Source organism: Dendropsophus ebraccatus, chromosome 12 (assembly GCF_027789765.1).
Source record: "Dendropsophus ebraccatus isolate aDenEbr1 chromosome 12, aDenEbr1.pat, whole genome shotgun sequence".
Lineage (NCBI taxonomy): Eukaryota > Metazoa > Chordata > Amphibia > Anura > Hylidae > Dendropsophus > Dendropsophus ebraccatus.
This window is the reverse complement of record NC_091465.1, coordinates 38621445-38636502: the sequence shown is the minus strand read 5'-3', so window position 1 is coordinate 38636502 and position 15058 is coordinate 38621445.

The window sequence follows — 15058 nt, the reverse complement described above, 5'->3', positions numbered from 1 at the left end:
AGATACCCTTACTTTAAAGTGTCACTGGTGTTTCATTTTTTTGTATTTGGGTTTATTAGGCAAATATGCCATTATCTGCATTTAAAAAGACTTTCCCCAGGTCTCCCCCCCCCTCTCCTCTCTCTTATTCACTGCTCATTATCAGGAAATCTCGACTCTTTTACATCAGTCGGGCCCTGTCTGTTCTGTGGAGGGGGGAGGAGGAAGGGAGGAGGGAGATTAGTCAGCAGCAGAGAGCAGAGAACAAAGGATTACACAGCGGGACCTGTAGGGAAGCTGCTATTCAGAGGTCAGACTGGTGATGTAGCTGTAAATTAACTCTTTGTTGTCCTATTTTGGTGCCTCATCTTCCTTCTCCCCTCTCCATAGAGAACAATGAAGACAGGGGGGAGAGCTTCAAACTGCTTTTTGATGATAAAAATGCATTTTTCGGCTAATAAACTCAAATACAAAGTTTCTTACCATTGCCTGTACAAGTTTATATGACTGAAACTTTAAATTTTTTTGACATGTATGTAGAAAAGTTTTGATACAGCAGAGACAGGTGTACACTAAAGGTGTTCCCTTTCAGCCCTGTCCATGAGACTGAGACAGACGTCTATAAAAAGTCTATGGAGTTTGCCTCTGATGCTTCTCCTAGCTCAACCTGAACACCACAACCAACATGATATTTGCTCTTGCTTCTTTTTGCTCATTTCAGTAGAAAACTTCTTCTTTTATAAGAAACATCTTCTCACCTAGCGTTGAACATTATGGGAACTGGCTGGTTCAACTAATATTGAAGGATTTACTTTAAGATTAAGTTAATCTATTCTCAGCGTTTCTGGCCATTAATTGCAGCCACAGAAATAATAAATTTAACCGGTTCTTTATCTAACTATTCAGGAAAGGAAAACAAAGAATCTCTTATAATCACATATGAAGAAGAAAATGAAAAGGGAACAACTCTGATCAGAGAAGATGTCCCCTGTGAGTCACTTGATATAACTGCACTGTAATCTATATGGTGTACAGAACCTGTGTAAGGCTGGGGCTTCCTCTATATGACCGTATTAGGTGATATCGATCTTTGTACAGTGGATTTTATTCAGTAGCAGTGGTGGCATCAGTCAGTATGTGGTGGTAATATTGTACTGTGTTTCATTGGTTTAGTATACAAGATGATGTGGTCATGATGTGGTGGTAACATTTGCCCCTTGAATACTGGTATTACTGGTAATATTGGTCTCAATGTACAGGATTTGGTCAGTAAGAGTATGGTGGTAATATGTATGGTGATAATATTCTCTTCCTATATACTATTATTAATAATATCGGTCTTGGTATACAGAATTTGGTCAATAACAGTATGGCTGTAATATGTGTGGGGATAATATTCACTCTCTATATACTGGTGTTATTTGTTTCTATATGACTTTTGTATGTAAGTATACAGTGTTATCATGCAAAGAAAATTGTTTTATGGCCGTTTACACAGGCCAATTATTGGTAACAAGCGCGCCTAGAAAGCCTATTCAGCCAATAATCGGTCCATGTAAAAGTGCCTGAGATTAGCCGACAAGGAAACATCCCTTGAATTTCCAGGGAATGTATCTTGAATTCCCTGGAAGATCCCGGCCGCAGATTCCCGGGAGCGCAACTATGCACCCGGGATCGCAGGCATCGCACTGGAGTGAGCGGCTTTCGGACCGAAAGCCTGAAAGTTCCGCTCATCTTTACCAGCGAGATCTTAGTGGCAAGTTGCCTCTCTATTAATATACATACAAAAATGTACATAATGTTGTGTGCACTTGTACTTGCACAGTGAGGATATTGTCATAGATTCGGTGTACATCACCCTTAGTTCTTGTTACTGCTTTAGTTCTCGTTACTGTGACATATCAAGTTATAAGCTTCATCCTCACCCATCACCGCCACACATTATTCATCATCCAATGTCGCCCATCATCCATTACCAATCATTCATCACCTATCATCAATCGACATCACCCGTCATCCATCACCAATCACCCATTGTTGGGACTAGAGATGAGCGAAGCAGCTGAAATATCGTTTTGTGAAGTTCACAAATTTTGGGTCTGATTCGCGAATCACATGCAAATGAATGCTGGTGGATCAGCAGCGTAAAATAACACTTTCTCCCTGGACAGCAGTAGACATTCTAAAGCGACAGCCCCAGCAGGGTCAATGTCTTAGTCTTAGCAGGCTCTAATACAGACACCTGGATGAGGCAGCGGTAGCACTCGGACTCTCTTTGACCCTGAGGGGCCAAGAACAGGCACGGGGAGGTGGCAGCGGCAGTACTCGGCAGCGCTCGTAGGCCCTGGGGGGCCTAGCACAGACAGTTGAGGGTGGTAACATTAGTGGGACTTTCCTTTTTTCTAGAAAATATACAAGAAAAGAATGAAAGCCCCAAATGAATAGACATACAGAACCTATATATATATATTTTAACATGTAAAATTACTATAATTCGACAGTTGAGCTGAATGGGCCAGCCAACTGAGAAAATAGAAATAAAAACCTAGTCAATTGCGATACACTAAAATAGACCAGAAAACCCCACCCGTAAAAGCATCGACCATGTGATGGAGAATGGAATTGAGAAGAGGTCTAATTTAAGAAGGCTTTACACTGATTATATTAAATAAAAGAGTGGCAAATGCTCCAGCAACCTTAAAGCGACTCTGTACCCACAATCTGCCTCCCCAAACCACTTCTAGCATTAGATAGCTGCTTTTAATCCAATATCTGTCCTGGAGTCTATGTCAAATTGGCGTGGCCAAGAGTATGTGTACCCTAGGATTGCAACGCCCCTCTGTCCCTCCACCCCACCCTCCTCATCATTAGGAATGCCCCATGGCAGGATTTTTCTCATCCACAGAATTTTGCCTGCTTTATTTTTTTTTTATTGTTCTATTGTGACCCATGTGAAGTGCTCTAATCATATGGCTGCAGAATTACAACCAATTAGATCCACTCTGAGCTGGAAATTGCCCTATTGTGACATGCCCACAGTGTCCAAATAAACTACTTTTGGCTGATCCTATTATGACATGCCTACAGTGTCTTGACCACAGGCATAGGTAATGAATCAGAAAGCCTTCTGCCCCCGACATCTCAGAAAGCTTTTTATTCTGAGATGTGGGATCTCAGAAAGTGAGCGTTGGCAAGCAGAAGGCTTTAGCTCTCTTCTGCTCGTTTGACAACCCCTTTAAGGAGAGGATTTGTCTCCCCTATGCTGCTTCAAATATTCTTGAAAACCAAAATTCACATTAATGGTGCGTTCACACCTACAGGATCTGCAGCTGATTTTCTGCAGCAGATTTCATTTAAATAACTGAACACCGCATCAAATCTGCTGCAGATCTGCTGCAGATCCTGTAGGTGTGAACGCACCCTAAAGGAGTTGGCCACTTTATGGTAAAATTGTTCAGTGTACAGTATAGGGCTGGGTTCACACTACGTATATTTCAGTCAGTATTGTAGCCTCATATTGCAACCAAAACCAGGAGTGGATTAAAAACACAGAAAGGCTCTGTTCACACAATGGTGAAATTGAGTGGATGGCCGCCATATAACAGTAAATAACGGCCATTATTTCAATACAACAGCCGTTGTTTTAAAATAACAGCAAATATTTGCCATTAAATGGCGGCCATCCACTCAATTTCACCATTGTGTGGACTGATCCTTTCTGTGTTTTTAATCCACTCCTGGTTTTGGTTGCAATATGAGGACCACAATACTGACTGAAATATACGTAGTGTGAACCCAGCCTAAGTAGGCATACCCACAGCACTTACTGACACCAGCTCTCTGTGTACCTTATAGAGCTAAAATCAGACTCCCCTCCTCCAGGCTGTGCTGTTCTGCTCTGTAGTGAGTGTGTCCAAAAGATGTCCGACATGGAGGAGCATGTGACCATGCTCCGCCCCCCAGTGTCTACTACTAAGCCTGTATATGCTCATGAAGGACACTGGGGGCGGGGCATGGTCACATGCTCTTCCTTGTCACCATCTTATGGACAAACTCATCACAGAGCAGGACAGCCTGGAGGAGCAGAGTCTAATTTTAGCTCTATGAGGTACACAGGGAGCTGCTGTTAATATATACAGTGAGTACACTTACTAATACTGTATACTGAACAATTTTAAAGTGGCCAACCCCTTTTTAAATCAGTGCAATGTGGGGTAAAGATTACTTCACGCTTGAAGTTATTATTCCCTTTGAACTACCTCCCACTGCTCAGGAAGACATTGGACATGCTGCAAGCTTACTTAAGAAAATATCTGTCCTGGTTTGGATGAATAAATGTACTCAAAGTGGACATGCTGCCACATTTTTTGTATATATTTCAGACAGTTCCAATCTATGTTTCATCAAGCTATTGCAAACAACTACAATGAGTCGTAGTTCACTAGGTACGTGTAGGGCAATGGAAGGGCTAGGCTTTGCATTCAGACACTCGCTAAACCAAAGACCAAGGGAAGCACAGGGTTACCAGACTTGAAGTTGTATCGTGAGGCAGTGTTGTTCTCAAGGATCATAGACTGGACTCACAATGGGGCATCTAAGTTATGGGTGCCTTTAGAATCCTCAGGTTCTCCAGCAATTCGAGCCACTCTCTATGGCTAGCATTCCTTTTTTTCCCCTCTCTCTTAACATTACCTACCCTTTCACTATTTAAACTGTCTTTCTACTATTTTATGTTAACTTTGTAACCGTTCCATTTCCAATATATTTCTTTATATAAACGCAAATACATTCGGTGCCATGGTACTTTTTTTTTTCGAACCGGTTCCTGCGCACGGCGCCAGCCTATTCCCGAGCGCATGGCGCCAGTCTATTTCCGGCCAGGCATGAAGCACTGGGGATGGGCCTACCTGCCCCAGTGTAATGATCTCCCCTTCCCTCTATTGATTCTAATGGAACTGCATCACAGCGGGGAGGGGGTTGGCGGGAATGATCTATTCCCGCCGTGCGTGGGAATAGGGCTGCGGTTAAAAAAAAGGACTGCGTCACCTGCATCCCCACACCGGCGCCAGTCTGTTTTTGTAAAAAAAAACAAAGCGATGTACCTGGCCGTACATTCGCTTTAAAGCATCATATATGACTGTTCATTTTCCCTGCCTAATATAAACTGCAGGAATGGCTTCTATATTCAGAATACACGTTTTGCTGTAAGGTAAGGTAACAATTCTTGACAGCACCTTGACTTTGCCATCTTCTATCTATTACCTTCAAGAACATCTTGATTATAAACCTCAAAGAGCAGGTTGTGTCATACGTGTTTCTATTGTTCACTTACAACTGAGAATTAGAGATGAGCGAACCTTGCCGGATTTCTGGTTTGTATGAACCAGAAATTTCGGCGTCTAATTCCCTCTTTCTGCTCGCTCCGTGCAGCGGGTGGATACAGCGTAAGGAACGCCTAGAAAACTGGGATACAGCCAATGCCAATGGCTGTATCCCAGTTTTCCAGGCGTTCCTTATGCTGTATCCACCCGCTGCACGGAGAGAGCAGACAGCGGGAATCAGACGCCGAGATTTCTGGTTCACACGAACCAGAAATCCGGCAAGTTCACTCATTTCTACTAAGAATATGCAGAAGTTTCTGAAGATTAAAAAAAATAAAAAATTGGACCTTCCGGACAGCCATCATTATGTATACTAGTCATACATCACTGTATGGTAAACAGATAAACTATATAAAATGTATGCCTGCTATGCAGGTACGCCTACTGGACATTTGGTAAGTCTGGGTTTGACAAAATTTATTAAAATCTCCTAACTTCTCATAGTTTGTCTGTATTTTGGTGTCTGGTTGGATAAATGGGAATCTGGGTGATCTGTGAGTCCCACCATCATTGCCAAAAAGGAAAAACAAAGGCAGATCAGTCATTTGTTTGAGCAGCACCAGGGACATAAAAGAGACTATATAAACTGGCAGGAAAAGCGGACATTTGGCCCGACACCTGCATTCCTACGATATACAGAAGAAAAGAGGGGCTCTAGTCTGGATCTCTAATATGCTCAGTCAATTATAATTTCTGCTTAGAAAGCATGGCACAGGAACATAGAGGTCTGCCACGTTGGCTCACATAGTTTGGACTTGGCACTCTGATGAAAGGCTGTAATATTAAATAACATTTCAACACTCGGGAGGTAATTGGTAAAATACAGCCTTATTACAGCTTACACCCCAATGTGTCAGTTTTGTAGCCGAATCTCCTATTAGCCTTTTTTTTCCTATTTTTGGCAGTACACACATCCATTCTTCTGACTATTATGGAGAACACAGGAGGCCACATTCTGCACCTAGGAGGGTGTTCACATGACATATTTTGCTTTCTTGTAACCTATATGCAGGGAAACTCTCCTGATATACATAAATTGTACTGTAGGTTGCAACAGAAGCCTAAGAATTAGAGTGTACAGTATGTTGTTAAAGCCCCTGAAATACAAGGTGAATCTTTCTGTGAGGGTCTATTGTTAGATAGTAGCTAAAAGAGTGTGCTCATGGATTCCATCTGGCTGGTATACATTGATATAGTGCAGATAAAGATGTTAGGAATAACATAGCAAACTCCTCTGGATACTATTTTAGCCTATGGATGACTAATGGCAAGGTTTGTGTAGACGTGTCACTGGAGAAGTGTTCGAGGGGGTGTACATCTCACCTAGGTTACTTCATAGTGTGAGATGGTAAGTCCAGGATGGATCTGTTACTCAGCAGTGCTATGCTGCTGAGCTATTATTTACTGTTGCCGGGCCTGGATTTACATGGAATCGCAGGTAGGTTTTGGTAGTGGGACTTGCCATCCCCTTCCCCTCGATCCAGTTCAGGTGTTGGGATCAGGTGAGCTCTGACCCTAATCAGCCTGAGAAGGTAAAAGCTCACACAGTGTGCAGGTGGTTGCTCTCAGCCAGTGAACAGCCTGTGTGTGTTTGGTGGAAGCTGTGAATGCAGCAACTGCTGGAGCTTATATACACCCTGCGATATCAAGGTGAAAGATGCACTGTGATCAAGTGTCAGATAGGTGAGAAGACCTGTTAGTAAGCGCCCAGACGGGCAAGACCTTTTGTTTGTTTTTGTTCTTAAAAAGCGCTGTGTTGCTGTATTTCTGTTTGCTGGACTGTTTATGCTGCAAATAAACGCCAAGCTGTTATTTTACAAGTCCAAGTCTGCTGTGAACTGTGTCCAAACACACCATCCCCCGGGAAGATCCCTACAATTTGGTATCTATCACAGGCATCCTTGAATGTTCAGATCTCCACTGATCGCTAGTTAGAGCCAGGAGAGGTGCGTGACCGAGCGCTGCTCTCCCAGCCTTATTGCAGATGGGCTCTGTAGATTTACTGATTAAAGACCCTATTACCCTCTGTGAAATAGGGGTGGCAGCAGCAGACCACCGCTATCCTCTATGGGCTGCCCAGATGATCTAGTGATCACCCGGGCAGCCCCCCAGCAGCTCCCCGCAGCCTCCCCTGCACTTGCCCGCTCGCTGCCGCCGTGTTTAATAGCAGTGGCAGCGAGAGGGGAACGAGGAGCAAACAAGCGCTTGTTTGCTCCTCAGGTTGCCCCATGTAGGGGCTTTAGGCTATGTTCACACGCAGTATTTTTGCTCAGTATTTTGGTCAGTATTTTTTAACCAAAATAAGGAGTGGATTGAAAACACAGAAAGGCTATGTTCACTATAAAATCTGTGTCCTGCTGCAAGATGAGGAGCACAGGAAGACAAGTGCTCAGCTGAGTGCATTTCCCATCTTGTTCTAGCAATCAGTGCAGTTCTATACTCTCAGACCCCGACTGATCCAAACTTTTGACATGTATGGACAAAATGCCAAACGTTTGTTTTTTTAGTAATGCTTTAATAGCAAATTTTAGACATTCAGCAACCCTCCAGGGCATTACTACCAGATCCTAGCAGCAGGTAAGGGGCTTATGATAATATATTTATTTATTTGTATAGTGCCAACAGATTCCTCAGCGCTTATAATAATGACTGTAGCTGATAATCATGACTATAGATGAACAGGGACCATGTAAAGGACATTGCACCTTGCACATTATGACTATATTCACACAATGTATATTTTCATAAAATCACAGCCGTGATTATTACAAAAATATGTTACCTCTCCATCAATGGAATCCCGGATGGAGCTCCGGCTCCAGTCGGGATCCCTAGCGGCGCTGCAAACAACTGACATCTTAGTTTTCGGCTGCAGCCCCAAGCTTCATAGCGTGCAGTGGGGAGTTCTGATGCATCAGAACTCTGCGGCCGAAAAGATCATCCAGCCAGTACTGCAGTACCAGCCGGGATGATCTTTTCAGAGACCGCCCGCTCTGTGACCCGGCCGGGTCACAGAATGGCCGGTCTCTTACAGCATGTGAACATAGCCTCTCTGCATTGTGGCAGCCATTCTTCCAATAACTTTATGCAGTGACATTTCTAGGTGCAATATCACTGCACTGTAATGTCTCTATTATATCATAGCATCCAAATACTCATACAACAAATAGTCATTTTTTTTTTTTTTTCTATAATGGAAGTCAATTGGAAAAATGGATGCACACTAATGCATACGTTTTTGCATGTATTTAAGTAAATAACTCAATTTATATAGCGCCAACATATAGTTGGCGCTATATAAACAGCGGGTCTGATCTGTGCCATACTGCGCAGGTGCAGAAAGCCTCAAACTCATTGCTGGAGGTCCGGCAATGAGTTCAAGGCTATTTTGTACCTGCGCGGACCGGACCCGCTGTACTGCGCATTAGCAGCACAGAAAGAAGGTAGGCGTGTTGATGTTAGGGACAGCATGCCTCTCGGTGACGTTGCCACAATTATGCAGGCTAATCATGCCCAGAGGAGTGTGATTACTGCTCCGGAACGCCCAGGGGACCGTGACTACTTGCCGAAGCTCACCGCCAACCGTGATTACTTGGGGGCAATTTACATACAGGGCGCCAACTTTATAAAGTAAGTTTTCGGACTCTACACTCCAGGGACGGGGGGTGTAGAAGCATGTTTGGGCAGTGTGCTGGGTGCTGCTACAGCACACTCCCATAGCGTTATAGCCGTTTTTTAAGTGATTGGTTCTCTTTAAGATGTCCCTTTTATTCTTCATTTATCTACAATTTGGAACATAATGTTCAATTCATACAGAAAGATATATATGATCAAAGTTCATACAGTGATACCACCTCCTGGCTGTTCTACATATTACTACCACTAGATGTAACTAAAGATCCTATAGAAGATCTATGGAATGGGGGACTGGTGTGTAAAGATACAGGACGGCTGTGATGTCGCTAGTGTTGTGTACGTGTCATATATAAAGAATGCAAAGTAATCTCAATAAAATGCCATGACCCCGGCCCTGTGTATGCCAGCAGACAATCAGAGCCCAAACAGCTGCCTGCTTATTTATACCCACTACGCAGCAGTAGGTACCAGGTCAACCGGACACAAATATGGCCTCTGATTTATGGCAATGCCAATAAAGTGTTTTTCAGAGAATTTAGAGGAATTATTAATTATTTATTAATTCATGAATAATTATTCTAAGATATACAGTAGTAGACCAAATGTCTGTGTAGTAAACTTTACTAAGCACAAGCAGTGGATATGCCTTTATAACTCATATTCCTCATGTATACATGACCTTAGGGCCGCTCCCATGTGCAACCGTTTCATCGTTTTTCCTTGTAAGAAACACTATGAATTTTATGTATTTTACATTATGTGTATACAAGCATTTTTTTATTTATTTTTTTAGAAGGGAAAAAAAAGAGGAAGAAGGAGAAGAATGCCACAAAAATATTGGACACACATATTAATGTATACTTATTCGGAGAACTCATTTTTCTTTAAAGAATGGAGACAAAGGGGTTGTCCAGAGAAAATCTTTTTCTTTCAAATCAACTGGTTTCAGAAGGTTATCTAGATTTGTAATTTACTTCTATTTTAAAAATCTCAAGTCTTCTCATACGTATCAGCTGCTGTATGTCCTGCAGGAAATGTTTCCTTTTCAGTCTGATACAGTGCTCTCTGCTGACATCTCTGTCTGAGGCTGGAATTGTCCAGAGCAGTAGCAGATCCGCATGGAAACCTTTCCTGCTCTGGACAGTTCCAGTCTCAGACAGAGGTGTCAGCAGAGAGCGCTGTGTCAGGCTGAAAAGAAAACATTTCCTGCAGGACATACAGCAGCTGATAAGTATGGGAAGACTTGAGATTTTGCAAATAGAAGTAAATTACAAATCCATATAACTTTCTGAAACCACTTGATTTGAAAGAAAAAGATTTTCATCGGAGTATCCGTTTAATGCAAAATTAAAACAAGTCAAGTCCAAGATTCATGGAAACTCTTAATCCAAATGATTCAATTTCACATAAATAGACTGCAGTGTCTATCCCCTTCCCAATCCTACCTTTCTTTCCTGACTTCCGAGGAAAGTAAAATTCCAATCACAGTAATAAAAGATGAGGCCCATGGAGAGCCTTGTTTAAAGGGGTTTCAAATCAAGCACTGTCAGAATGTTAGCTAGATTTGTAAAATATTGCTATTTAAAAATCTCAATTCTTCCAGTATTTTTTCAGTCTGATACAATGCTCTCTGTATGTGTCAGGAATTGTCCAGAGCAGGAGAGGTTTTCTATGGGCATTTGCTACTTCATTGGACAGGTCCTGTCACGGACAGAGGTGGCAGTAGAGAGCATGGTGTCAGATAGGAAAGTATACACCACTTTTTGCAGAGCATACATCAGCTGATAAGTACTGGAAGACTTGACATTTTTTTTTAAATAGAAGTATTTTACAAATCTGTATAACTTTCTGATACCAGCTGGCTTAAAAAACAAACATTCTTTTCCTGTGGAGTACCCCTTTATCATTATGTTCTAGAATTATTCAGTATCATTGAATATTATATGATGCTCAGATAAATTTATAGGAAAGTTACATGCCTCATGGGTGGAGTGGTATTGCTTTCAGCTTCCAGAAAACCAAGCTACAAGGTTATATCAACAAATGATGCTGAGGCAGATGTTAAAAGTGAAACCATTTCACACAGGTCTATTTTAAGTTAAACTAGAAATCCAGGTGTATGGCGGGATCCCAATAGTTATATATAAAGCGCCTTGGTGGGCAAACAACATTCCTGTCTCTTTATAGAACTGGCTGAGTGTCCGGTGTTTTGAGCCAGGGGTCGGGACACTGCCCACGTTTTTCTGGCTATTTATAAACCTAATGAAGAGAAGATAGAGGAGAGAGAATAAAAATAATCAGGACGATGTAGAATAACTTCAGGGAATTGCAGTTGGCTCCATTAGACCCCCAACAATCTAGCAAAGTGCTATCACTTTTTGTGATGAGAATACACCTTAAGGGTACAAACACACACAACGTATACGCAGCAGATCTGCAGCAGATTTGGTGGTGCAGATTTGATGCTGTGTTCAGTTATTTAGATCTAATCTGCTGCGTATCGCAGCAGTAAATACGCTGCGTATACGGTGTGTGTGTTTGTACCCTAAGGCTGGGTTCACACTATGTATATTTGAGGCTGTATTTGTGAGGCTGTATAGCAACCAAAACCAGGAGTGGATTGAAAACACAGAAAGGCTATGTTCACATAATGTTGTAATTGAGTGGATGGCCGTCATTTAATGGCAAATTTTTGCTGTTATTTTAAAACGGCTGTTATATTGAAATAATGGCAGTTATTTACCGTTATATGACGGCCATCCACTCAATTTCAACATTATGTGAACATAGCCTTTCTGTGTTTTCAATCCACTCCTGGTTTTGGTTGCTATGAGGACCTGACTTGAGGACCAAATACTGCCTGAAATATACAGTGTGTGAACCCAGCCTTTGGGTGCATTCACACCTACAGGATCTGCAGCAGATTTGATGCTGTGTTCAGTTATTCAAATGAAATCTGCTGCAGAAATTCAGCTGCAGATCCTGTAGGTGTGAACGCACCATTAATCTTTTCCGGACTCATGGTAAATGTATTGAGTATTATGTCAAGTAATATATCATTTTACTTCACTGTTTTATACAATTTCACATTACTTTCTATATTTTAGATTAGGATTTTGTCTTGCTTAAAGGAGAACTCCGGCCAAAATCAATTTTTTAATATGTTATTTCATAGGCAAAGTTATACAAATTTCTAATATACACTAATTATGGGAATTGCATGTATAGTAATATTTCCCTCAATTTAGTAGATCAGGCAGGTTTCAGCTTCTCTAAAAAAAGTGATGTCACGACCTGGTCCATACCAGAAGTGTCCAGCGGGGGGCACAGTATATGTAAACATTATTTGTAAAAAACTTTCGGCACAAAATTTAGCTACCCGCACCCCGCCCAGCTCGCCTCCCAACCTCCCCCCTCCCGGCCATGACAGGAGCCTGTAGTGCAACCATCCACCAAAGCCCCCCAAACCCTCCCCGGGCCACCCAATCACACCAGAAAGTGTTAACCCTGTCCTGTGCAGCGGGCTGAACACTCCTCTACCGTGTTCCCTCTGCCTTCTTCTGGTGTAAGGGTTTGAGGGTCTTTGGGGGATGGTTGCACTACAGCTCCTGTTAGGGCGGGGGGTTGTGTGGCGAGCTGGGGGAGCCGGGTAGCTGAATTTTGTGCCAAAAGCACAGGAAAGGCCCTGTTATTTTTTACATGTGATGTCTACATATCCTGCGCCCCCTGCTGGACACTTCTGGTATAGGCCGGTTCTTGAAGTCACGTTTGTTTTAGAGAAATTGAAGCCTGCCTGATCTAGTGCATTTCCCATAATTAGTGTATATTAGGGATTTTTCTAACTTTGCTTATGAAATAACATATTAAAAAATAGATCTTGGCTGAAGTTTTCCTTAAGTGTTGTGCTTCCTTGGCTTATGCTGCTCCCTTGTGTCTACTTTTATATAGATCTAATACATTATATCACCAAATACTTTGAACAGTACAACAGTACAAGAACAGGCCAGCATCTTTGTAGGAAACAATGTCTCCTCTGTTGCACGAGTTTGTTTATTTCTGTACCCACAGCGCATTCCATGTGGACAGACATCCCAATGTCATACGCAGCTTAACACTTGCAGGGCCACGTCCATGTAACAAAGCTTACTGTACAGGGCTCCAGATGGCGACCAAAATGGTCGCCAATGCGACCGACATTTTGCAAATGGCGCCCAGATTTATTAATCTGGGCGCCATTTGCGACTGGCCCCGGCGGCGGCGCGCTGTCTCTTTAAGATGCGCGGCTGCCGGGGGTGTCCCATCCTATCCCCGGCAGCGCGGCGCATCAGTGAGCTGCCTGGGGCCCTGACTTCCGGCACAGGAAGCGCACGTCAGAGACGCTTCCTGTGTCAGAAGTCACAGCCCCGGCGTACAGGGAGCTCACTGACGCGCCGCGCTGCCGGGGATAGGATGGGACACCCCCGGCAGCCGCGCATCAGCCGGGGACAGCGCCCGAAGAAGAAGAGGATCGCCGGGGGAGCGGGTTGTCAGGTGAGTTTGTGTGTTTGTTTTTTTTTAAATATTGCTTAGCATAGAGGAAAGGGGGGGGGGCATCTATAATGGGGGGAGAAGAGGGGCCATCTTCAAGGGGGGAGAGGGGGCCATCTTCAAGGGGGGAGAGGGGGCCATCTTCAAGGGGGGGAGAGGGGGCCATCTTCAAGGGGGGGAGAGGGGGCCATCTTCAAGGGAAGGGGGGGAGGAGAGGGGGCCATCTTCAAGGGAAGGGGGGGAGAAGAGGGGGCATCTATAATGGGGGGGGGGAAGGGGGCATCTATAAGGGGAGGGGGTATCTATAAGGGGGGGAGAAGAGGGGGCATCTATAATGGGGGGGGGAGAGGGGGCATCTATAATGGGGGGGGGAGAGGGGGCATCTATAATGGGGGGGGAGAAGAGGGGGCATCTATAATGGGGGGGGAGAGGGGGCATCTATAATGGGGGGGAGGAGGGGGCATCTATAATTCGGGGGAGGAGGGGGCATCTATAATAGGGGTAGAGGGGGTCATCTATAAGGGGAGGGGGCCATCTATAATGGGGGGGGAGAGGGGGCATCTATAATGGGGGGGGGGGGAGAGGGGGCATCTATAATGGGGGGGGGGAGAGGGGGCATCTATAATGGGGGGGGAGAAGAGGGGGCATCTATAATGGGGGGGGAGAGGGGGCATCTATAATGGGGGGGAGGAGGGGGCATCTATAATTCGGGGGAGGAGGGGGCATCTATAATAGGGGTAGAGGGGGTCATCTATAAGGGGAGGGGGCCATCTATAATGGGGGGGGAGAGGGGGCATCTATAATGGGGGGGGGAGGAGGGGGCATCTATAATGGGGGTAGAGAGGGTCATCTATAAGTGTAGGGCAAACTGGCTGCAGACACTGGGAGATAGATATATGCACAATTATTATTATCAGGGCCCCTCAGGTGTCTGTATTGTAGGGGGTCACTTGCATTAGTCACTAGGTGAGAGATATATCTATCTATATACACATCTTGTGGGGGGTGGTCACTATGGCTGCAGTCATAAGTCTAGCTCAGTATGTATAGACTGTTGCAAGCTTTTAAAGGGAACCTGTCACCCCCGGTGTCGGGGTGACAGGCTCCCAACCCCCCGTTAGAACCCCCTTTACTCACTTAATCCCGCCTGGTCCAGCTTCTGAAGATGGTCGGGTCACGGAGATCTCAGCCGCTGCAGCCCGGCGCGCACACTGAGAGATGAGTCCAACGCTCATAGAGAATGACAGAGCGCTGGACTCTCCTGTCATTCTCTATGAGCGTTGGACTCATCTCTCAGCGCACGCCGGGCTGCAGCGGCTGAGATCTCCGTGACCCGACCATCTTCAGAAGCGGGACCCGGCGCGATGAGGTGAGTATAGGGGGTTCTAACGGGGGGTTGGGAGCCTGTCACCCCGGCACGGGGGTCGACAGGTTCCCTTTAAGTTCAAGTTCAGAAGAGTAAGCCTCATTAAAAGGCTAGCCAAGTGCAGCTGAAGTACTGAGTCAGACTGTATATGGTTGTCAGACTGGATATG